At 36.5% G+C, this 24,147-nt stretch overlaps 1 long non-coding RNA gene across 1 annotated transcript in view; it reads right to left on the reverse strand.

Annotated features, from left to right (window-relative positions):
• Positions 1 to 1,138: 1,138 nt before the first annotated feature.
• LOC125696780 (uncharacterized) overlaps positions 1,139 to 24,147 on the reverse strand; it is a 91,370-nt gene continuing 68,361 nt past the window's right edge. The window contains exon 3 of the long non-coding RNA XR_007378530.1: positions 1,139 to 1,849. This is a non-coding gene — a long non-coding RNA (uncharacterized LOC125696780). The remainder of the gene's footprint in view (positions 1,850 to 24,147) is intronic.

The raw sequence follows: 24,147 nt of genomic DNA on the forward strand, positions 1-24,147 counted from the left end.
ACAGCATCCCTTCAGAGCATGGGTAATGGAGCTGCGGTAAGAGCTAAGATGCTCGTGAGCTCCAAGGCTCCCACAGAACAGAGCTGCTACTCAAGGCCAGCCCTGATGCAGACCAGGTCCTGCAAACTCTAGCATTCACATACTACATAGCAAATTTCAACATCCTTCATTAAAAAAAAATACAACAAAATAAAATTGCTCTCCTGTCTGTTCCCTTCTATTTGGCTCTAGAGATTCCTGCAGATCCAAACTGGATTTAGGGAATAATTATAAAAATTCTAATGGCTGTCATTCATCAACACTGAAACCAAAACACATTCTAAGCCCTTTGTGGCATAAATCCATAAGATGGAGGTTCTATCCAAATTCTCCACCAGGCCTATAAACACCTAAAGTAGGAGTAAACAGTGAAAGCAACTGAAATAAATGAGCCGTGAAAGGGGAGAACATACAGTTTGCAGCAGGTCACTGTTATAAGTCAAATGATTGGAAAGAAGACTATGTTTATATTATTTACATTTTTAAAATTGAAGTATTTTACCAACTTTTTCTTTCTTTAGACTTTCCTTCATGCATGTCTTGTTTCTTTAGTAAATTTACTCTTTCACATAGTCATTTTGGCTTTTTTTCTTTTTTTCTTTTTTGCAGTTTTCAGTGAGTTTTATTTGGACTTTTTTTTTTTTTTTTTTTTTAGCCATTTGTTTTTAAGCTTAGGAAAAAAAAAGAAATCCCAAAGAAAATTCTTTATTAGCAACAGATCCAAAGGACTAACAGCTTTTAACGAATATGGTTTTTTAATAGTTAATATTCTATCCATTTAATATCTCTAATTATTTTTTCTCTGCAGCTTTGATGGGTAGTTATAGCCTGGAATAAAAAACACTGTGGTAAGGACAACTGCATAGCAAGGTTAAGTGCCTTCTTGTCTTCAGTACCAATAATTACCTTTAAACAACAACAACAACAAAAAAAAAAAAAAAAAAAGGAAAAAAAAGCTGTTTTCAGGTTTGACAGTTAATTTACTAATGAGTATGTGGTCCCAATTTATTATAAAGTAATATTGACCAAAAATAATCCTACATTGGTACTCATTTGAATTATTTTATTGTTCAAGTCTCCTATTAAATAAATTGGAAAGGATTAATTTTGCAAGATGGGACTGTCAGAGGCTGCTGCATAAACTAGATGCATGTCAGCACTAAATTTAATTATTGATCACAATACAATAGTGCTGAGTATTCCAATCCCCAAACAGCTTCCAGTAACTATCAGCAGATTCCAAATATAGAAACTGACAGAAAAAAAAATCTGATTGCAGATGACTACATTTTAAAATAAATAAATAATTCATTAGCACCCAATAAAAATTTAATTTTTAAGTACAATTCAGATCACTCACTAGAACATATAACAAGTAATCAGAAAATGAAAGTGCCTCCCTTCAAGTGCAAACTGTAATGAAGTAGTATACTGCTCCTTTGATTGGGGCATTCCTATGATCCCCTAGTTTTGGAAGAGAAATTATATTTGGAAAAGGAGACTGGCTGAAGCATGGCCCACTCGTTACAATCCTTTACATTGGAAAACAAAGGGAATACTGCAGAATAAAATATAGCACTGTACTTACAGAAATGTATAAAAGGAAAGAGACGGGGATGCATCTTTGGAGTGAAATTCATTTTCCAGCTCAAATTATTTTCTCTAACTGAAGACAGCAGCTTAAGAGGACAATCACAATGTTTTCTAGAGGTAGTCAACAGTGGATAGCTCTCCATTTTAGAAAGTTCAGAAGAGGCACTGTAGAAATGCCTATCTACAAGAGATTTTACTTCTAGTCCTTAAAATCCCTCTGTGCAAGAAAAAGAGATATTGAGTTATTTTGCGAAGAATTCCAATGCCAGAAAAATAAGCATAAAAGCTGTCCGAGATATAGGAATAAAGAGGTCTAACAATAGCAGAGAAGGCAACAGTGTACAATTAAAAAAAAACAACAACAAAAAAAGAAAACAACTGGAATGGTCATTGAAAACAATTTTACCAGTTTTACTCTATTGAGTTGCTGTTTAAATTCATAGACTTCCTTAATTTTCATATAAACAATGTTAATGAAGTCATCATTTTTGCTAATGAATTTTTATCATACATCCTAACAACATTTCAGCTTCCTCTAACCTTTATCTTCTTTCACAATATAGCTCTGCTTAGTTTAAAGTGAAATTCATTTTCCAAACCAGTATCAAATACCACTTCGTACAGACAGTGCAAGGCCACTTTATCATAAAACAAATAAAACAAAACTCCCAGCCAATTTTCACTTCATTCCAAAAATAAAAAAAAAAAAATCATTCCAAGATCATAAGTTTTTGTTTAAAACAACAGCAAACTTTTAGCTTTGACTCACACAGATCAGTGTTAACTCATAAATCTGGGCTTCATCCAACACCTACTGAAGTCAATAAAACTGCCCCCTTGACTTACCCATGTGCTGGATCACGTCCTTTGTGACAATTATAACACAGTCACCAAATGCTACATCCCTAGACCAGGAGTGTTTTAATTGAGCATTAGAAGTTATAACTAAACTTTTGCTGTAATCCAAAAGTCCAAACACTGCCTGGCACTATGCTGTGTTTCCAGAGCATCTCCCAGGAGCACTGAGTGCTGCCGGTGAGTCTCAGCGTGCTTGGCACGCTTGCTGTCACAGCAAGGTCTGTGCCTGACTCTGACAGCCAGTTAGCACCTCTCAGCCTCACCTGCTCTAACACATCCATGCTAGATTGGGAGCATTCTGCTAACTCAAAGGAATTAATTCCGTCCAAGAAAAAATCTCAAGTTCTTACAAATTACCATAATATACTCGCTAAAACTAATCCAAAGCTAAAAACAACATTGTACAGGCTTTTATACATGAAGGCAATTTATTTTCTCTTAAGGAAAAATAGGTATTCTCAGCCGTTCCTTGTGACACTGAGGTCTGCATACAAGGAAGTATTTCAATTTTGGGGTACCAATAATAGAAGAGACTCCCACCCAATCAACTCCCTTCTTCAGCTGCTGCAAGTCATGGACTTTTAAACTAATGTCAGCATGTTTTTTAAAAACTGCAAAATTGAATTAAAGACAATGAAGGCTAGAGAGTCAACAATCTTGTATGTCTATATATTCAGGAAAAATATTTTGAGATATAAATTAAATGATTTACAAACACAGAAGGAATTTTTTTAAAGTTGTCTTCTCCAGGCAGCGTGATTTCTCAGTTGATTTTGTAGTGGGGTGAATTGGATTAGAGCAGCCCTCCTTCATCCCACTCCTAACTATGACTGTGAAGACTTAACTTACTTAGCTAGAAGCACTTAAAGCATTTACTTATCAATGAATATACACCCGGTACAAAGGGAAAAGAAGACTTTCTTAAAGATGTAGAATGGATTTTTGCTGGATTGAAAATAAAGCCTTTTGAAGGCTGGAACTTCTGTTAAGATTCAGTAGCATTTTCCATATAGAATAAAACAACTTTTAAAAAGGCAGTTTTTACCTCATCTCGGTTCACTTAGTGCACATCTAAAGGAAAGTTGTTTATATCCCAAGAGGTTTGCAACAGACAATGATTCACTGACAAGACTGTAATTCAAACATTACAGGTGAAGGGGGGAGTGGAAGGGGGAGTACCAAAGGCAGATGTTTTCAGCAGGAACTCTGTGGCAAAAGTTATCCACAACCAATACAATTCTGTAATTTTACTATTTCAATAATGTCTAGAGGCTGACATATGTTAGGGAATTACCACTATAGCCATATCCGTGGCTACAATTCCCTAAGTCCTACTCCAGACTAGAAAATCTTCATGGCAATGGAGCACTCAGCTCATTTCTCTACCCATCTTTTTCTGGTTGAGCAGATGCTTCTAGAATGGCAAAATCCCCATGGTACTCCTCCCTCCACAGGTGCACCATCAAAAATGCTCCCATGAGATTCAAGCCAGAAGATGAGGGAGTTCTGATTTGCGACACCTATGCTACAACATCAAGAAGGCTGTTGGGCTTCTGCCAATTTGACAAATATTTGTGTTGTTATGGATTAAAATTGGCCTACTTTTGACCTTCTCAAGGGTGGTTGCCAAGTCCAAGAACTGATGGTGGCATAGGCTGAGCCATTACAGTGACGACTTTAATCCTTCACATTAGCATTGCAAGGAAAAAAAGGTCAAAACTACAACTCAAGTAATATATGCTTAGCAGTTACTTGACAGTAACCTACTAATGAAGAACTGCCATCTCAGTTTTAACATTTGCTGAGGTTTTGAGCAGTCACTGACTTAAAGGCATATGGAGAAGACAAGAGCACTAAGGCACAGCCAGAATGTGAAGCAGCAACTTAGGAGCCCTGCAGCCCCTCCTGTAGCAGGCAGGGAGTCCCCAGCCTGCCTTGGGAATGCACAGGGGAAATGTGTATTGCTGCCCATACGGAATTGCTAATAAGGGAGGTTACCAACTCTCCCTTCCTCCTGTAAATAAGTATTTCAGACCACAACTAACAGGTATCATAAACCTGATTATAAATGAAGGTATTATTGTGAGGGTTATTCAACAACTCGTGGTAGAACACAGTTTATTCTAATGATTTAGCAAAAAAGCAACACAATGTATTTGAGAAGATTCCTTACACAAATGTCAAAATGGTGGGAGATAGTATTTATATTGCTTATTTAATTTACAAATGCCAAAAATCTAAATTTGAGAAGTGTTTAATTTGTAAAAACTGTAAAATACCAGCAATTGTATAGATCAGATAAAAACAAGGCAGTTAACATAACAAAATATAAACCTACCCAAAATCATTGTTTCACATTAAAAGAATTTACATTTAACCTGGATTCAGTTGTTATTTTCTACTCAGGAACAGACAGATTGAAAACAACTTTTCCCTACAAGCCATCTAGTAATGTATACTGTTAGTGCGCTGGAAAAAAATAACAACGGCTGCTTGTAAATATCCTGTAAACATCTTAACCTGCCCATTCACAAAAAAACACAAGAACTTCAAATATTTTCACATTAAATGAAATGCTCAAAAAATCCCATCCATACAACTCAAATGTGAAAACTGCTGTTGACTTTTATCATTGCTCTCCTTCGAAACAAAGCACCTTTAAGGAAAAAGAGAATGAAAGTGGTACTTCCACCTTTACCATAATCAAGGGCACCAAATGAATGGCTTTGCAGGGGCTCCAAGACTGGTAAAATTGGCCTCGCCAAGTTTTCTATTCCCTATTTCTCTTTATTTTTCTCTTCAAATATGAACAAACTGAAAAAAAAAAAATTCTACATGGAGGAAAATGATGAAATCCACCTAGAGAGAGTCATGGAGAGCAGCTTAGAGTTAAATAATGGAACAGCTTTGTGGTTACCATTCACACAGCTCTCCGAGCCGGGGCTATCAGGCAATGAAGTAGAATAATGAAGCTACTCCTTCAGATAAGAGATCGGCTTTATAAATATGATCTTTTGTACAGCAGCTGTAGGAGAACTGTACACTTGAAAATAAGCTTGTCATATCTCTGAGAGTAGGTGAAGTGGTTCAGGTTTGTGTATGCTTATGAGTTCCTGGGAACATTAGTAATATTATAGAAATAAAAACAGAACAAAGAAATTCTTTAGGAGAAAAGGCTTTCCAGTGTATACAAGCTAGTGGCTGAATACATGCATCCATGGTCAGCAGCTAGCTACGTGCATATGGCTTGGAGAACAGGGCTTGCAACCTTCATTTCCAAAAGCACAGGCATTTGCTCTCCTATAGGGTAGAAACATTCCATCTATAACAACAGCATAGGGGTATATCCTCTTCCCAAGCTAGCACTAGGCTAACAGGGCAATACCTAAAGAAATACATAAATAGATCTGACATCCTGTCCATGGGGGACCACTGGGCAGTAGCAAACACATAATATTATGCTCAAATACTTTGTATAAGTATTGTATAAGTGTAGTGTGCAGACTTCTGCACACTAATAATAATAATAGAATGATATTTGCGCCAATACCAAACAATATGCTTTTATACAATTATAAAATGCTTCAGTAGATTTATATAGATAAGTTTCTAAGACAGAGTGAGAACTAGTTCTTGAAATTTTTGATGTAAATTAATTTTCTGTGAAGTTTTTCACACAAATGCTACTGTACACTTGTTGGATCAAATTTTTCTTTTTCGGGGGGCAAAGAAAATTTGTTTTCTGTTCTGGTTCTGCTCTTTTCTATTTTAAAAATGACTCCATGTTCCTCTGGTTTCAACTAGATGTTTTTTGATTTTCTCACCAGATTACTCCAGTTCTTTTGTTGCTATTAACCATTTAGGCATAAATTATTGAAATAAGCTTTTACATGATTATGATTAAATGTTTCTTTTCTTCTATCACTTCTATACACTGCCAGTGGAGTAAGCTCATCAAACTGATTCTAAGTTCACAGATTTAATATTCAATTGCAAGATAAGAGCTTATGCTTTGTCTGCCACCAACTCTGAAATTGATATTGGTGCCAAAGGTGGCAAAAGCCATATGAGTAGCAAAGTCACAAGCAGGGGTGGCAGAGAAGCTTGGCGGAGCATGAGCAGAAATGCTGATATGGATAGGAGGTTCTAAAAAATAGAAGGCTTTTAAGAAACTAGAGATACAATAACCAGTTCTGCAGAGACAAAAAGAAGGCTGTTACAGATCAAGTGTAAAAATCATGAAGCTTCCAGAGACAGAAAAGCAACCAACAACCAGAAAAATACACTAAATTGGAGACAATAAATGTGACCCACTGCCTGGACATTGGATGAGTGTAAGATGACATAGATCGTGTGCTTCCTCCTCTGCTATTGACCTGATTTACAAAACAACAGATATTTGTTATGTGTGCTCATCTCCTCCTTTTGTTCACTTCACCTGTTTGTGTAATGCATACCCCATGACAAATACTGCCTTTTCCTGAGTATTTGTACAGAACCCAGGGAGGTGAGACTTCTGTGTCTTCAAAGAGACTCTGAAGTAGACTTGTAATATAAATAATACAAAATAATAACGTGAACTATGCAAAAGTTGCATTTCCCATCATCTTTTTTATTATTGTCTAAGAGTACTTGGCATTCTTTTTTCATCAGTCTTCTAAGAGAACACTTAACTCATTACCTCTTTCCTAATTCTCTGCTCTTTCCTCTCCACTTTGTCCCTTTCAGTGTGGGATGAAGCAGCTGTACTGCTGCCATTTGGTAAGCCTGCCTCATTTTTTCCTATGCAAAGCAGCAGTCACAGCAAAAAGTGGAAAGAAGGCAAGGAAAACTGCGCAGATGCAAGGATGGCTACAAAGAGCGAAACTGGAGGCTAGAGAAAAATGAGAAGGGAGAGTTGGCAAGTGAAGGTTACGACAAATCAAATGGATTTAGAGAAAATATAAAGAAAAAACCTAAAAGCAAAAATGAATATCTCAAGGCATTCTCTTTACATTCCTGTTAGAGGATAGTGAACAAGAAATGAAAGAAGACAAGAACAAAACAGGAAAATTAAAAATAATTTTTTAAAAACCCTAATCGCATTCAAGATAAAAAATAGTAATAAACAAATAAACCACAAATAAAAACCACCTTAACAATCAGGAAGTTAACAAAAAGAGCATTAAGTTAAAAAATTACACACAGTACAGTAAGTGGGGAAAAAAAGGGCATGAGACATTATTAAGCAACAGAGTAATGAGGAACAGACAGCTGAGAAAATAAAAACCATAAAGAATAATAATCTAAAGTTTCTAAACTGCACTTTCCCAACTTTACCTCCACAATATTTTTTTCCAACTTGAAAGACAGAGAAGGGGAAAGGAAGGAGTGGAATAAGGAAATGGTGGCATAAAACTAGAAAGCATAACCAAAATAGAATGCATTATAATAGGAAGAAATTAGTAAAAGGCTGTTTTCTTACCCTGAGAGAACTTAAGGTTTTTTTCCCATGTAAGACTTTTTCTAATTCCCACTTCAGAATAATAAATACAAAAACACATTTTTATTTTAAAAAAGAGATCAAGTTTACCTGATTGAAAAATGTATTGTTTTAATGATCTGAAATATCCAGCTTGTGGTTTGCCTTTTTGCTATAATTTGTGTTTTTAAATGACGAACCATTTTAAGCTCAAACTGATTGTTGCTTTTTTTTTTTTTTTTTTTTTTTTTTACAAAATGGGATATTTGATCTCCCCCAAAATAAGAAATTAAAACTTGACAAATCTGTCTGATCTCAGCAAAATGCTGCCTTCTGTATAATTTTAAATACAGTGTTTTGACCAAGAATCTTCTTTTTTGATTGCTACTTCACCTCGAGTGTGCGAGTACTCAGTTATTTACCACAGAGCAGAGGAAGGTGCTCTGAGAAGGGGTGCCACCCACTCCAGCAGACAAGGACTCATCCTGCAAGCAAGACAGCTTAGCTATCTGCTAAAGAGCATGTTTGCAGACCTTTCACTGCACTTAGGTTCCTGCAAAACACCCGTATTCCTTATATTCCATTAAAATATGCTTGTGCTCCCGAAGGCTGCAGTGATGCAATCCTGACATTAACTTAAACTATGGCTACCTTACACACAGAAACAGTTCAGTGTATTTCAACCCCACATGACACAGTTTTAACAAATTCATAATCCATCATTCATTTTGTGCTGTGGAGACTCTGTATTCTCTAGCCTGTCTTTTAAATTCAATTCCCCCATCCTTATTGCATTCCATTCATACAGTTTATCTTTTTATATTTACTATATGTGAGAAATATTCAAACAAGGGAAAAATAAAGACACTTTAAGCAATGATTTCTATTCTTTACATAATGTTCTGAAAGGTTCCACATGACAATGCTGGCAGATGTTGATGCATGCAACGTTTTAGCTAAGCCAGTGATTGACAGGTACACCATTATTTCTGCAATCTGGACTGACTGCTACACAGAGTAAATGCTAATCCTTATCCATTCAGTTGTTTCTTCATATTATTCATTTTTTTTTCCCTCTAGTGTAGGAATGACTTGTTTGTTGCACGCCTAATCCTATGCCTTTGTGCCAATGGACACCAGATTGCAACAAACACACCTGGACAACTATTCTCTGATGAGAATGCAGAAATGATAGCCATTGTAGCAAATGCCCTCTAGTAAAAGCCGTGATATGTGACTCATGGGGAGCCAAAGAATAATTCTCCTAGCTTCAATTAATTGAGCTATACCTAGAGATTTTGTGTGCTTATGTAGGTATCTCATTTTATCAAGACTGCTTTGCATGCAGAAAAGATGCCTCACAATATAAACCTATACTCTAACCTGCTTTAAATTAGGTCCTCCACGATATGTGTGCTCAGGAGATAGAAGACTTTTTCTGGGTTTAATTGGATGTTAGCTTCCGAGTGTTCCAAGGAGTGAATTGTGGGGGCTTTGATGCCATGGCACATAATGTTGGATTAGCAGTAAGAAGACAGTAGATTCTGAGTAAGCTATGTAAGAAATGCATTTGCAGCAGGAAAATTACCTTGGGACAACCAAAAGCAAATCTGGAAGGGGTTTTGATTTGAGAACATTTTTCATCTTAAGTTTTGCCTTGTACAAGTTGATTTCGTGTAGCATAACAGAGAGAAAACTACTTTAACAAGTTGTATAAGACTAACCAATTTATAGCAGGAAAAACACAGTAAAAAGATGTGACAAGAAATTCTTATACTAAGTATTTTCAGAACTTTTGTACAGAAGTCAGAATTAGGTATTATAACCACAGTCTGCTACCAAACAAACAACAGAACAGGTATGTGGGTGATGAACCCATTCTGTTCTTTGTATCTAAATTTTTATATTACTCTGAAAAGGCTAAGCTCTGCTGACAATAGTTCATGAGTCTGGGCAGTTTGAACCTTCTACTGTTTTGCTTTGAAGTTTGGGTATCTTGTATTTGATTTTATAGGTAAGAAATAAGGTAACAAATTCAACAAACTAGAAACATAACTGAACATGTGAAGACATTACAAAACCACTTGCATTTCTTTTATTGTTAAACTATGGCTTAACAATAAAAACTGCACCTCTGTTTTTGATCCACTATGTAGGGAGTCCAAATTTTTAATTGCTTTAATAAATCAAATCTTAGTTTTCACTATTCTTTATAATAGTTATCTTATATACGGAATATTATACTATATCCGGAAGGCAACTACATTGCCCTTTGGTGGGACTTCTGATGCTACAAAGGAGAAAGAGATCATTTCAACTTCTCTCAGACTTAATTCAGACCATACAAAATCTATAAGATTAAGAGATATTGCAAAATGAAATCAATGGCAGATTGCCATATATTATTTGATGCATCCATACTCTGTTAATCTATTACAGCCTCAAAGATAAAGCTTATTTGCTAGGTAAGCTGGAAGAAAAATATCAGCATGTACATCCAATTAAAAATACTTCTGGTAAAAATGGTGAGGTATTCCCTGGCACTTCCTTACAAATTCTGATTTTGATTTTTGATGCAAGAACATGCTGCTTGCACTCAGATAAAGTAAGGTTCAATGTTTAGGGTAACATAGCAGTTAATAAGTTACCAAGTGAAATAAACTGTAGCACTTCTTTTGATGTGCTTTGAAGCAACTCTCAAACCAAAATATACTCTGCTGCATCTGGAAATAGTTAATGCAAGTTGAACAGTTTTGTAGGAGTTATACTTAGCAACTACGATTATATTGTCTTTCAAAGCATGAATTTGGTTGTAAAAGTTGTAAATTCACAATGTAGATAAAATGTTGAGGTTAATTCAGGAAAAACAATTGCAGTGTGGTGTGTACAGCCAGTGTAAACCCTATATAAACAGATTTTCTTCAAAAGATGATCTAGGCAGAAGTCCAGAACATATCGGTAGTGCTGTGAACCTGATGAAGCGGCCCTAAAGAGAGAGACTCTGTGACCAATAGTTAAATCTTTGGGGTAAGAAGGGAGAGCAGCCACCTGGCAGATGTCACCTTGAAATGACAACAAAGCAGCTTCTAAATAATGCTGAATAGCAGTATACTTTTTAAATTATTATTTAAAAGATAAAGACTCTTTATAATCAAAATCTGTATTGTTCATACCTGCCAAATGCCATGGGGTTTGCTAGTTGGCATTGCTAGAGTAGGTATCATCAATCTGACAGTTGAGCAGAAGCTGAAACAACATCCACAGCAGCCCAAACCAGTTTGGCTGCCCCTAAAGACCCTGAAGTTGTAACAGTTCTCATTTCTTCTGTCTTTACAAATAACAGAGATAGTAAGGGAAACAGTTATTAAATCCATCTTTTTCCCCCACTCTCTACAAAAGAGCCCTGAAGTAATTACCAAAAGATGGATAACGTTCAATATATTTTCTAGAACAATTTTTTTCTGGCAAAGGTCTCCAAAACAGACATTAAAGCAGCCCTGCACGATCAGCGACCATCTGGAGCTGTCAAGGAATGAAGATGGCTATGAAGAACCATCAGAGTTACTCTCATCTTAGTGGCACCATGCCCCAAGCACAGGAATCCCTGTATATTTCTGGAATCCAATACTGAGATCTAACCCACCACTATTCTCTACAGATTTACAGAAATGAAGATTTGTTTAAAAGCCTTTAGACTTACTTATTTATTTTATGAGGAGAGACTCATCTGCTGTGCAATGAAGTCGCTTGGGCTTTTAAGTGAGGCAGAACATGCTAAATATTTCAGAGTCCGAATCTCTGCTAAAGGAAGAGCAGAAACCTCTCTACCATTTTTCTGAATTTCTCATATTCAGTGCTGTGAAATGGACTTCCCTAGAAATTACAAAGCACTACAAATTATGTTACCTTCTTTCACATATCTATTTGTTCACCCCTATGCTTTTAATATAAAAATATCACCACATGTGCAGCTGTTGATTAGCTGTATATTACAGTAGTGTTCTTAGAAAGTTCCCAATTACTAGCTGTGATTTAGCTAGTGATGAGCTGCAGGAGGGGTGTCTCAGTTTTTACTGTTCTTGCCATCACTATTGGACAAAGATCACAGAATTGTAGAGTCATATGGGTTGGAATGCACTTCTGGAGATCTAGTCCAACAGTACTGTTAGGCTCCATAGCAGAGGTTACACAGGAAAGAGTCCAGAAGGAGACCACAGACAACACGGGCAGCTTATTCCAATGCTTTATCACCATCAAAGTAAAGATTTTTTTTAATCATGCTCATACAGAATTTCCTATGTTCTAGTTTGTGCTTGTTGCCAATTGTCCCGTTGTTGAGCATCACTGAAAAGAGCCTGGTCCCATTCTCTTTTCATCCACCCTTCAGACATCTATAAGTGCTAATAAGATCCCCTCTCAGTATTCCTTTCTCTGGGCTGAACAGTCCCAGGTCTCCAATTGTCCTCATAAGGGAGATGCTCCAGGCTCTTAATCATCTTTGTAGCCCTCTACCAAGCTCTCTGCAGCAATTCCCTGTCTTTCTTGAACTGAGGAGACCAGAACAGTACTCCAGATGTGACCTCATCAGGACAGAGTAGAGTGGAAGGATCACCTCCCTCGACTTGCTTGCCACGATCTTTTTAATGCACCTTTATGATGCCATTGGCCTTCTTGGCCACTGCTGGCACATGGTCAACCTGGTATCCAATGGGGCACCCAGGTCCTTCTCTGCAGAGTTCCTTTCCAGCAGCTCAGCCCTTATCCTGTACTGATGCATGCAGTTACTCCTCTCCAGGTGTATGACTCTACACCAACCCTTGTTGAATCTCATAAGGTTCCTGTCCAAATTCTTTAGCCTATCTAGGTCTCACTGAATGGCAGCACAGCCTTCTGGTGCATGTCAGCCACTCCTCCAAACCAATCCTCAGCAAATTTGCCAAGGGTGCATTCTATCCTTTCATCCAAGTCATTGATGAAGATACTGAAAAAGACCAGACCCAGCACAAATCCCTGGAACTAGCTACAGCCTCTGACTGGACTCTACACCACTGATCACAACCCTCTGAGCTCTGACAGTCAGCCAGTTCTCAATCCACATCACTATTCATTCATCTAAACTTCCTAAGCTTACTTATGAGGATATTATGGAAGACAGTGTCAAAAGTCTTGCTGAAGTTGAGGCAGAGAGTAGAGATTTTTTATTTTTTTCTTCACTGGCATAAAAGCAGAAGGAATCAGAGTTAATATGCTCTTTTCAGGAACTTTAGATTTGCTGCCCAATTAATTGTCAGGCAAATGGAATGGATGAAGTCTGCTACAGCCGTTCATCATAAAGTGATGATACACACCACAGTTTCTGGAAAACGTGAAGCTTCAGAACTTCCCTTCTATAGGATACTACATAGGATACTTATTGTTATATCAGTTAAATATTTCTTAGCATTCCTGCATGACCACCAATCAGTCACTAACATAACCCCACTGGACATCCTATGTTACCCTTCCCTAGATTTTGAGTCCAGGGAAGGAAATCAGATTTAAAATGAAGCTTAAAGTATGGTGTGGCAAAAATAGAGTCCCCATCACCAGCCTTCTGGTGTATACCAACAGACCCTTTAATTCCTCACAGCTCTTAACCTCTTGGTACCCTACTTTGAACTTCTGTAAAACTGGGATGCTGACCTGCTTCGTGGGTGGGTGATTATAACACTGAATTAATATTTGTAAATTACTGTGATACATGTGAATGAAAAATGTAGAACTGTAAAGAATGATGATTATGATGAACCTTCAATTCTTTTTTAAGTTGTTCCATCTGTCATTATAAACCATCTTAAAGCAGACTATTATTCAAGAAACTTAAATTTTGTTGTGCAATTCTAGTTATCAAGACAGACCGCTGCTTTATCTTAGCAAGCAGCTAGAGGAAAAAAGTTCACTTATACTTTACAATCCTTTTCTATTTATATGGCTTTTATACCATGGTAAATGGTGCAGCTGTTCTGTAAGATACCCCTGTATTGTTATATAGAAGAACTTCAGATTTAACCTGACCTACTCAGAATGGATATCTACATTACAGTATGTTATGAGACCTTTGTGATACTTCTTTGATAATTTTTTGCAGGCCTCCATTAGAAACATGGAAAAGCTACTTCAAGAGTGCTCACTTACAGCTTACTGTTTACCTATACACTCATAAGATCAAAACCCCTGGTCTTACTGTTTTTGTTAACAAGGAGCACTAAAAGTCTTCCCACATACTGAGTTTTGGTTTCCATTTTACAATCTGAGATGACAGACGGCACAAAAATGATGAGAAAACTGTGGGGAGGCTTCCAGAAGATTGATTCTCTCATCAGCTGATTCTTTTCTAGTTAGTCTTTTATTGACTACAAAGGTATAGCCAATGCAGAAAAGGAAAACCGGTCTGCCCTGTTTAATCCTGAGGGCATTGGCAAAAGGTGATCACTTTTTGAGAAAACAGAGGCCTACAAGGAAATCAGCACACTGTATGAGCCGTTAAGCTGATTTAAACACACAGGGGATGCCTGGGGTTCAGCTCAAGATCTCTGAGGTGTGAGATGAGAATGAAACCATTGCACAGACTAATATTACTGAGCTTTAGTAGCAGGTGGTATAGTTGATCAGTCAGGAACCTGTCATTTGGAGAACAGGCCAATATATCTGAGAGACATGAAAAAATCTTTCATTTTTCCCCCCCTTCCTCACCAAGAAAAAATATTGCCATTGTGAACTTTAGCAATTATCAGCCAAAACTTCACAGTTTATGCAGTTATAAGTCATAGGGCCCAAGAACCAAGACGTAGTTACAGAGCACATAGCAGCAGACCATAGAAGAAATTTTAAACAATTCATAAGTGTTTGTATCAGTGACTGCAATAACAATTTGCAATTCTGACACATCACATTCAACAGGAACCACGATCAGATGACAGAAACAAATTTGCATAGGAATATACGGTGTCCCAAGCACAGTGATATTTACTAAATATTAAAATCTGTACTTTGTAGACTGTAACTGTAACTCATACACTGTGTGCATGCTTGGAGGCTGTTCATAACAACTTTAGGAGACTGGCTGTGGTTCTTGCTCTGTGATTAGCCAGAAAACAAGAGCTACCATTCCATGGATAAAAGTTAAAATTTACACACTTCTGGCTTGACAGACTTTATCTCTAACTGAGTTTTCACCATGTTTTGTGCATATGCTGCATATTCAAAACTCCATTCTTCTGCCCCCTCTTTACTAGTCTAGAGCAATTCTCCCCCAAATTTCAAAATGAACACCTACTACTGCTAAATGGTAAGCCACACGAAAGTGTCAACTTTAAGCAAGGCAGACAGTAAGTCTTTCATGTTCCACAAGCCCAAATTCCAGGTGTCTTCTCACTCAAACATCTGTAGATGTACATCTGATAAATGAACATGGATTTCTTGGTTTAAAAAGTTCAGAAGATAAATGCTGACTTTTGCCTGCAAATATAGGATATTTCACAATGCTCACATAGTATTAAGCTTGTTTGGGCACTATTGGTGATACTTTACAGTAACATCATCAACATATGTTAACAATGACCTGCTGATGATGAGGAAAATGCAATTTGTTGGAGATTCATATTGCAAAGTCCGCAGTATATAGGTATTGGGGTAACCTGCGTAATTTGTAAAAAAAGCAATCAAGTAAAATTAGATAAAATCCAAAGTTAAATATGTCAAGAACATTTTTTTTCTTTCCTTTGAGAACATAAAAAGTGTCACAAACTTTTGTTGAAGTGGTACAGATTTCTCGGATACTGTGGAATACAATAATGATAATAGTCACCATGCAACAGCTGTCCATCTTTCTGCTACAGACGAAATGAATTGGCTGCATGGCACTTCTCAGATAAGTTTTTTCCCAAGAAAATTACATATACAGTCAGATTTCTGTTACTCAAATGAGTTTCTCTTAATTTCACATTCAGACATTGGCAGTCACTTGCAATAACTTTAATTAGCTTTTTAGATTTTTGCCTGTTTTTTCAACTAAAAACACACTCTATTTTAAACTGCATTTTTACTGCAGGCATGACATACACTAGCTTACAATCTTCATTCAGAAAGAGCCACATCTTTAGTGTTTTTCATAAGCAAAGTGCCAAACACACTGCCACCCTGAGAGGAATAAGTCTATTTTAAATTATAATTAGCAGAAAATAAATAACATTAACTATAATTCTACCATGTCTTTAACTTGACAGCAATTACATTTATTCTTATAAAAGCAAAATAAAGATTGCAAACCAAAGGCAACAGAACTACCAGCAAGAAAACCTGTGCTGACCCATCTCCAAAGCTGCTGCTTTCTCATGTCTTGATGCCTTTTCAGATGGAACTTATGGTATCTCTGATTTCTGAACCAAGAAAGCTACTCCTGAAGTTTTTTATTGACAAAGTGAGAGATCAGCTGACCCTTGTATATATTTCAGCTTTTTGCTTCAAAATTACCTCAAATGCCCATACATTTGGACTCATACATGATGCAATAATTAGCTCTGTGCCAATATAAGTTTGGACAGGTAACATTTCTTAGAGCAATACTAGAAACACAGACTATTTAAAATGTAAAGCATATAAAATTTTATTGCTTGATAGCTATTGACTTCCTTTGAAGAGGAGGTTATTGTTTACAATAACCATACCTGAAACCTTCCAGAAGAAGAAAGACCCACAAAGATGGGAGATAAGCTGCAGAAGCGTACAAGTATAACCAATGACATGTACTCAAAATACAAAGGTGATCCTAAATCACTTTGATATCTTCACATCATCATGAAACAATGTGGTTTTGATTAGAAAACCGTAAGACAAGTAATGCATGAAGTGGACAGATGACTAAAACTCATAATTCATACAAAGAAATGTATTCCTCAGTATTAGAAAGGGAGAAGCCTACCTTCTTCCTTTAAGATTTTCTTTAACCACCAACCATTGTCTTCTTACTTCCACTCCACAAAAATTAATTTACTGCAATATTGTGTTTGCATTTTTCAACATTAAAGATAATATATGATTTGTATTAGACAAACTTTTATCTGCACAAATTCAGGATATTAAAGTGAAGTTGTAGGGTTGCTTCCATTTCCACTGCAGCCTTCTGGGCTTCCCAGTCAACCCATCTCCTGACGCATAATGCCCTTTCTTATAAGATTAAGAAAAACCCTTCCTGATCATTGCTCAGTCCTCAGAACAGAGGTGTCAGAACAAAATTCTCCACCCCCCTGCCTTGATCTCAGTGTATGTTTTATCCTACCCCTTCATGACAATGACACCAACATTAAAAGAGAACGAAAAAGGAGCAGTAGCAGCAAGCATGTTGAAGATCTTAATGATATAAAGATTGTTAAAAGAGACAAAACAGGCCACCTTTTTTCCACAGGAAATATGACAATTATTTCAGGAGGCTCAAAATGTTAACTATATTTTATAGCATTAAAGGTGATGACAAAATGCATATCTTCAGCAGTGACAACAATACATACACATATATATATATACAAGACACTTAAATTTTTGCTCCTAAATCAGTAAACTCCATGTTAACTTTGGTCCTCTGACAAACACAAACTCTTGAGAAACAGATGGATGCCACATTGTTTGCTTGTCTTCACAAGACAACAGCATGCCAATTTTGAGATCTAGAAAAGTCTGTATTTTATTATTATTATTATTAATCCTTCAAGATGTCCCATGCTTTGCCTGGTCAGCAGTGATTGCTCCTCGCCACAGTGCGAGTTGCTGAGGCCAAGGAAATGCACAGAGCAACCCGCGATGGCATTAGGGAACAATGAGGAGGTCAGAGTCACATTCCATAGTGCTGTCCCTCCTCAAATACTGTGTGGCGTTGAGGGGGAAAATTAACCCTTTGCTCATGCTCCCTAATGATATTTCTTATCACTCAAGCAAAACAGTGATGTCCTGCTAAGCCTGAGCAAGTAAAGTAGGCTAAAATTCTCAGGAAAAGGAGGTTATAATTAAGGGTATCACTTGCCCCCTCATTCCGCCTTTTATGTTAAAAAAAAAAAAAAAAAAAGTTGCTAGTCAGGAGGACATGGAAGTGTCTTTTGTTATCCAAAGAAACGAACTATAGTTTTCATCCCACTAGGGGTTTCCACAGTAAATGGAGCTTTTCTTTCTTTTGGCCTTAACAGTTCTCAGACTGACAAGCTGCTATATGCATCAAGTTATCTAGTATTGGAACCGCACCACGGAAAAGAGTCCTATCGTCATCCCTCAAGACAAAAAGAATTAATTTTAACGAAAAAAGGAAAAAAGATGCAAGTAAGGAAAACATCAAATACTGATTTTTAATACAGGCATAGCAAGAGCTTATAAAATTGCAGCGCTTAATGTATTTTTATATTCACATATATACATATAAATATATGTAAATAAATTGTATGTCATGTATGCAAGTGTTTGTGTATATTTCATAGGTTCAAATAGAATGATTGCTGTGCTTTCCTACTTAAATTCCAGGCATCTAATATTAGTTTCTTAAGTTAATGAGCCTGCACCTTATCTTACTGCCCATATTGTATATGTTATGCAAGCTGCCAGCTGTGCATCAGAGCTGCCTCATGATGTTCATGTTTGCTTATAGGCCAAAAAGAAAAGAAATAAGAACAAGAATTTCTGACATTTACAAAGTAATGAAAGAAATGTCCCATATTTTCTGCTATCTTTGCTACTTATTCCATTTTTATCTTGCTGTTATATAAATATATCTATATAAATATATATTTTTAAAATGGCCAGAATAATCTATGCTCTCATAAAAATAAAAAATTACTGACTGCACTGATTCACAGGTCTGACACAAAGATTTGTAAGCCCAACTGACTGAGGCTGTCCTGCTGGCTGCAGGGCACCCAGTGAGGATGCAGCTCCCCCGGGAGTGCACCCAGCTGCATGGAGTAGCCAGCCCAGGATAGTAGGAATCAGGAAGAAAGAAATACCACACCCCCTCCCCCCTAGAGAAATGTCTTTGTCAGTAATCTTTGAGCTTGGCTCTTTCATACCTTCCCCATCTGCCAAGATCTCCCAGCGCACACACACACACAAATAATAATAATACATACTTTCAGTTACAATAATATCAGTAAGAAAGCACAAAAGTAGCTATTTGCATGGCTTTAAAATGACACTACGCATGTTACTGTTAACAGGATTTAGACATTCTAAGGCTTCCCCACCCAGCTAAATTGAAAGTTTTGATTCATTTCTTATTTGAGTCAACAGGAGCACTCCTTTTCCATCCAGACTTCTGTTGGAGAGAATGAATTCAATAATCACTTCCACTTCTCAAAATTTGACTTGCCTGGGGAGTAACATATTTCATTTTTGATAGAAAAATAAAATATCACAAGTGTTCCATTATTATAAATTGTCATGGCACAGGATGAGGAAGTGCTTTTTACATACAACCTATACTTTTTAGTAAGAGATTTATATGTGAATTGTTTATTCAACAGTTAAAGTTAAAGACTTATTTAAATGAAGTTAAAGACTTATTAAGTTAAAGACTTATTTAAATGAAATCACCAAAGGACTTGTAAAGGATATTTATTACTAGTATGGTCAAATGCTCTGGGATACAGAAAACAAAAAATTTATGAGCCATCTTTAAAAAAAAAAAAAAAATTGGAGCTAGTTAGTATTTACAGTAAATAAATAAAATCACTCCTACATGGCATCTGGTAGACTACTACATCCATTCCAGCTGCAGAAAATACTGCTAGGTGTTTTATTTTAGTTGTATTGGAAAATAAATAAATAAATGAAAGAAAAAAAAAAGAAAAAGAAAACAAGATTCATTAGGAACAAAGACAAGAGGATAATTAGGAAAAGAAAAAATGCTCTTGCCCTTTGTGCCCTAACTGTGCTTCTTACTTTCACATCCACCACTGATTTCCAGTGAGAAGAAAACAGAAAACTCTGGCCATTTTGTTTTCATTACTCCAACCATACTAAGGATCACAAGATCCATCACTGACTCAAGTGTTTGGATTAGGCTGTAAGTGCAGCATTTAGTTTCTCATAACTTTAGCTATGCAAAATGAGAAAGGAGATAACAGGATACACTTGCTTTTGCATTATTAAGTCTCCCTTGGTGCCTGCAATTTCATGAGTAAGCTGATTGTCCTTTATGTATTGTAATTCTTAGAGAAAAGCGGAAAATATATATTAATTGTGCCGGAGCATATTGGATAAGCTTTTCTGAATGAGCATCCATACTCCCTGCTGAGGGATGCAATCTAGACAGATTAGAGAGAGGCAGTAATCAGCGTCAGCTGGCCCGTTTCCAGAGCTAGGTGACACAGCCAAAACACAATAAAACAAAACTACCAAGTTAACCTCACCACAATTTTAGCAACATTAGAGAGTCCTCAGCAGAGGTGCACTGACACTAAGTGGAGGTTATTGAATTTTAATTTCTCTCTTTAATCAAATGTATCTAAATTCATCATCCCCGAATAGCAAAACATATCAATAGCCAACTAGAAGATCATGCACAAAAGACAAAAGATCACACTCCTCAGAGCCTGAGAGGCTTTATGCATACTCGTGCCACATTCTTCAATCTTCAAAGGAGGTCATTCATATAAATTCAGTAAAGACAGTAATGTGTGAATCTGATGCTACCCTGACCCCTCTTCCACCTTCGAAAGCAACTCTAAAAGCTTAAACAGTAAAATTCAAGCAAAAAGGCACCTCCACTGCTGCCAAACAGATAGATAGCCTATGCCTGAACTCAATTTACAAAACAGAGACATCACTGTATGTTAGCCACTTTAATAGATTCAAGTTTATTTTCAGAATGTACCTTCAGCAAACTGCAAAGCACAAACAGAATAAAAACGCTGACAGAGACGGCGACCAATAAGGAAAAGAAACAAGTGAAAGAATAAAAAGATATGAAGAATTATTTTAATAGCAAACTGATTATTTTTCCTTTAAAATTCATCACTGTACGAATAAGTGCAATACTTGTAAATCTACTAATCCAGGAGTCAATAAATATATTGGACCTATTCATGTACAATATATTGCAGAAATCTGTCTGGAGCTCTGATGTAGTCACCCTCAGGTCTAATCCCATTATACTGGATGAAACACTACAGGTATTCATACAACATTAGACCTACCCAAGAAACATCAAGCAAAACCTATAGTACTATCATTGTCTGGCCTTAAGCATTGCTAAGCAGTAACAAGCTGCAAGCAATCTACGAATCTAGAGATCGCAGTAAATAGGATTGCTTTCAGTTTATGAGCTGTAAGCCTGTTTCACAGAACACTTCACAGTGACTGACAGTTAAAACATTGGGTCATCCAGTAGTGCTCGTGCTACGTGCCAAAAGACATGGGGCCACAAGAACTGACAAAATTAATACACAAATTTATGACAAATGTCCATCCGGTGCAGCCTCTTTCAAAGAAGATGAGCAAAACTTGGAGAAACTGTTCTTAACCATAATCATTTCTAGAAGAAAATATGCAATTAAAGTGTTTTTGGCCGGTTACGGAAGCTGTGGAAACAGAAGAAACGATCACTTCTTGGTACTAAACAACAAACTTTTCCTTGAAAACATTTTAAACGTCTCAGGGTGCTTTTCCATCTCTGCTGGAAGTGATTTTTCAATATATATATATATATTTTTTTTTTTTAGTTAGTTGCAAGTTAAATTCAAGACAGATAATCTTTTCACAGGAACTCTTTCCAGTGCTTTGTTTGTACCATACAAAAATATGTTTGGCATATTCTAATTTTGAATGTATTCTCTTAATATTCTTTACAAACATGTAATGAGCACAACAATACAATGACCTCCTTAGGAATAAAGAGGGAATTTAAGATCATTGCCATGCTCTCTACTGACTGAAAGAAGAGAGGTGCAAAGGGATAGAATGGTGAGCAATATTTCCATCCATTCACTGAGTAAATCAAATGCAGAGATAAAAATACAGATAAGATATTAACACTAAACTTGAAAGAGTTATTGGTGAAAACAGCTAGAGAATGGAGAGAAAGCAAGTGCTCTACTTTATTGTAAATGGATGCTAGCAGCAAACCAGGTGAGAGGTATTTCTATCTGTAAAATCGGTACTACATAATGAACTGTAATAAAGCTAGACAGACTGAAAATAGGATACTAAAAAATTGGAAAAATAGCTATGACAATTATTCTGATTCTCATTATATTCCGTCTACAAAAAACTCAAAGAAGATGACTTTATATTCTCTTACATAAGTCTTATTACCAGTTTGGAGCGCCATTTAAGATTACTTAATACACATGTATGTTCCGAAGGACAACATTCTGCAGTGGCTGCATATACTTTAAGGAGGATATTAACCCCTAAAAAAAGGTCTGATAACAGCTTTTTCTCCTGTTTTGGTCTACCAAGTCAGGCATAAATACAGAGCAGCCTTCATGCTGACTTGCTGCACAGATATAAATTTTCCCTATAGAATCTATGTCTGTCTATCATTTGGCTGAATATCATCTCTTTTTCACTTTTCTTACTCCTAAAATTAGGAAGAAATTGCTTTAGAAAAAGCCAAGAAGAGGGGGGAAAAAAGATATTGGTAAGAGAAAATTCCAGTCTGAACGTGCTAAAATCTTAGAAATCAAGTTCAACTAAATTAGAATGAGCTCTAAGGCATGAGAGGTGAAACAGTTTATTCCACTATATCCAGGATGACAGGAAAAGAGTCATGAGGATAGACAAGATGAGTAGAATCATTTTTCTGTTGGAGTACAGCACAGATGAAATGATTTCTTTAAAGGACTTTTTTTTTTTTTTTAACATTGTAAGTTTCTTCTTAAATGTGCTGGTTTTGCTTGAAATACATACCTTCACCTAGATTAATTAAGCTCCTCTAAAATAAGCCTTTAAATGCGTTAATGTATTTGGGAGAAAAGGCTTTTGATGCTCCCCATAAGCAACACTACAGCATGCGCCACAAGATCTCCTGTCTGTGCTAATTACTCTCCCAATTGCTTTCAATTGCCAAGCTATTTTCCTTACTTATGAGAGGAACATCCACAATGCCTCAGGAATCCAGAACATACACATTTTAGCATTTCATTGTGCACATGTCCTCAGGAAACAAGAATAAAGCTGTCACCATTACATAAGGTTCACTCGTGCTCTTACAGGCCAGAAGGCAACAAGAGACTGGGTTAGAATAAATCCTTTCTTTCTATACAGCACCATGAAAAATTTGAAGGTGGAGGGAGATGGTCGTTTTTGTTGCCAATCTCTGCCTAAATCTAGTCATGTTAGGAAACAAAATGAGGGATTGCTTGCTTCCTAAATTTAATTTTTTCTTTGAGAATGTACACTATGTAAATGAGCTGGCACACATAAAACATTGCTAGGGATTTTTATGAATGTAATAACTGCAAATTGTTCACATTTTAACACAGATGTAATATGAGAAGGGAATAACATCACACTCGACATGAAGATACTAAAAAAATGAGGGAAAGTTGGACTATTAATAGAATGTTTTCTTGTAAATCAACAGCAACGTCAGAAATATTCATTAGAAGCAATACATGCTCTGCACTTCTACAGAAGGTGAAAAATCATTTCCTCCAAAAAAACAAAAGTTCATACCCATTTCTATTCCTTACAGTGCACGTAACATAGTAAAACATTGGTAATAACACAGACACCAGATCTAAACTTTTACAGATTCCTAAATATGGCTTTACTAAATCCCCCCTAACAAAAGCAATCATCCTGTGAAATATACAACTCCACTGCTTTTAGTACAGCTGAGCTGGGTCTAAATACCTGCAGGCAGGCTCATGCACACCTGTATACGAACACTCCACGGCACCCTAGATGCAGGAACTGTTTAAGCCTAGGACTACATTTTCAAAATGCATACTACCATTATTGTGGTATGTGTTCTATATTATTGAAATCCAGGAGAAATATCATTTTAAACAATGATGCAAACAGAATTCATCATACACTTGAAAATGAAATTATTGCCTATAAATGGAATTGCTCAGCACTTCCTAAAATCCCCTTCTGGGAGGAATAAGATCACACACACACACACACACACACACACACACACACACACACAAAAAGAGATTTTTTGTTGTTGT

This window comes from Lagopus muta, chromosome 8 (genome assembly GCF_023343835.1).
Source record: "Lagopus muta isolate bLagMut1 chromosome 8, bLagMut1 primary, whole genome shotgun sequence".
In the NCBI taxonomy this organism is placed as follows: Eukaryota; Metazoa; Chordata; class Aves; order Galliformes; family Phasianidae; genus Lagopus; species Lagopus muta.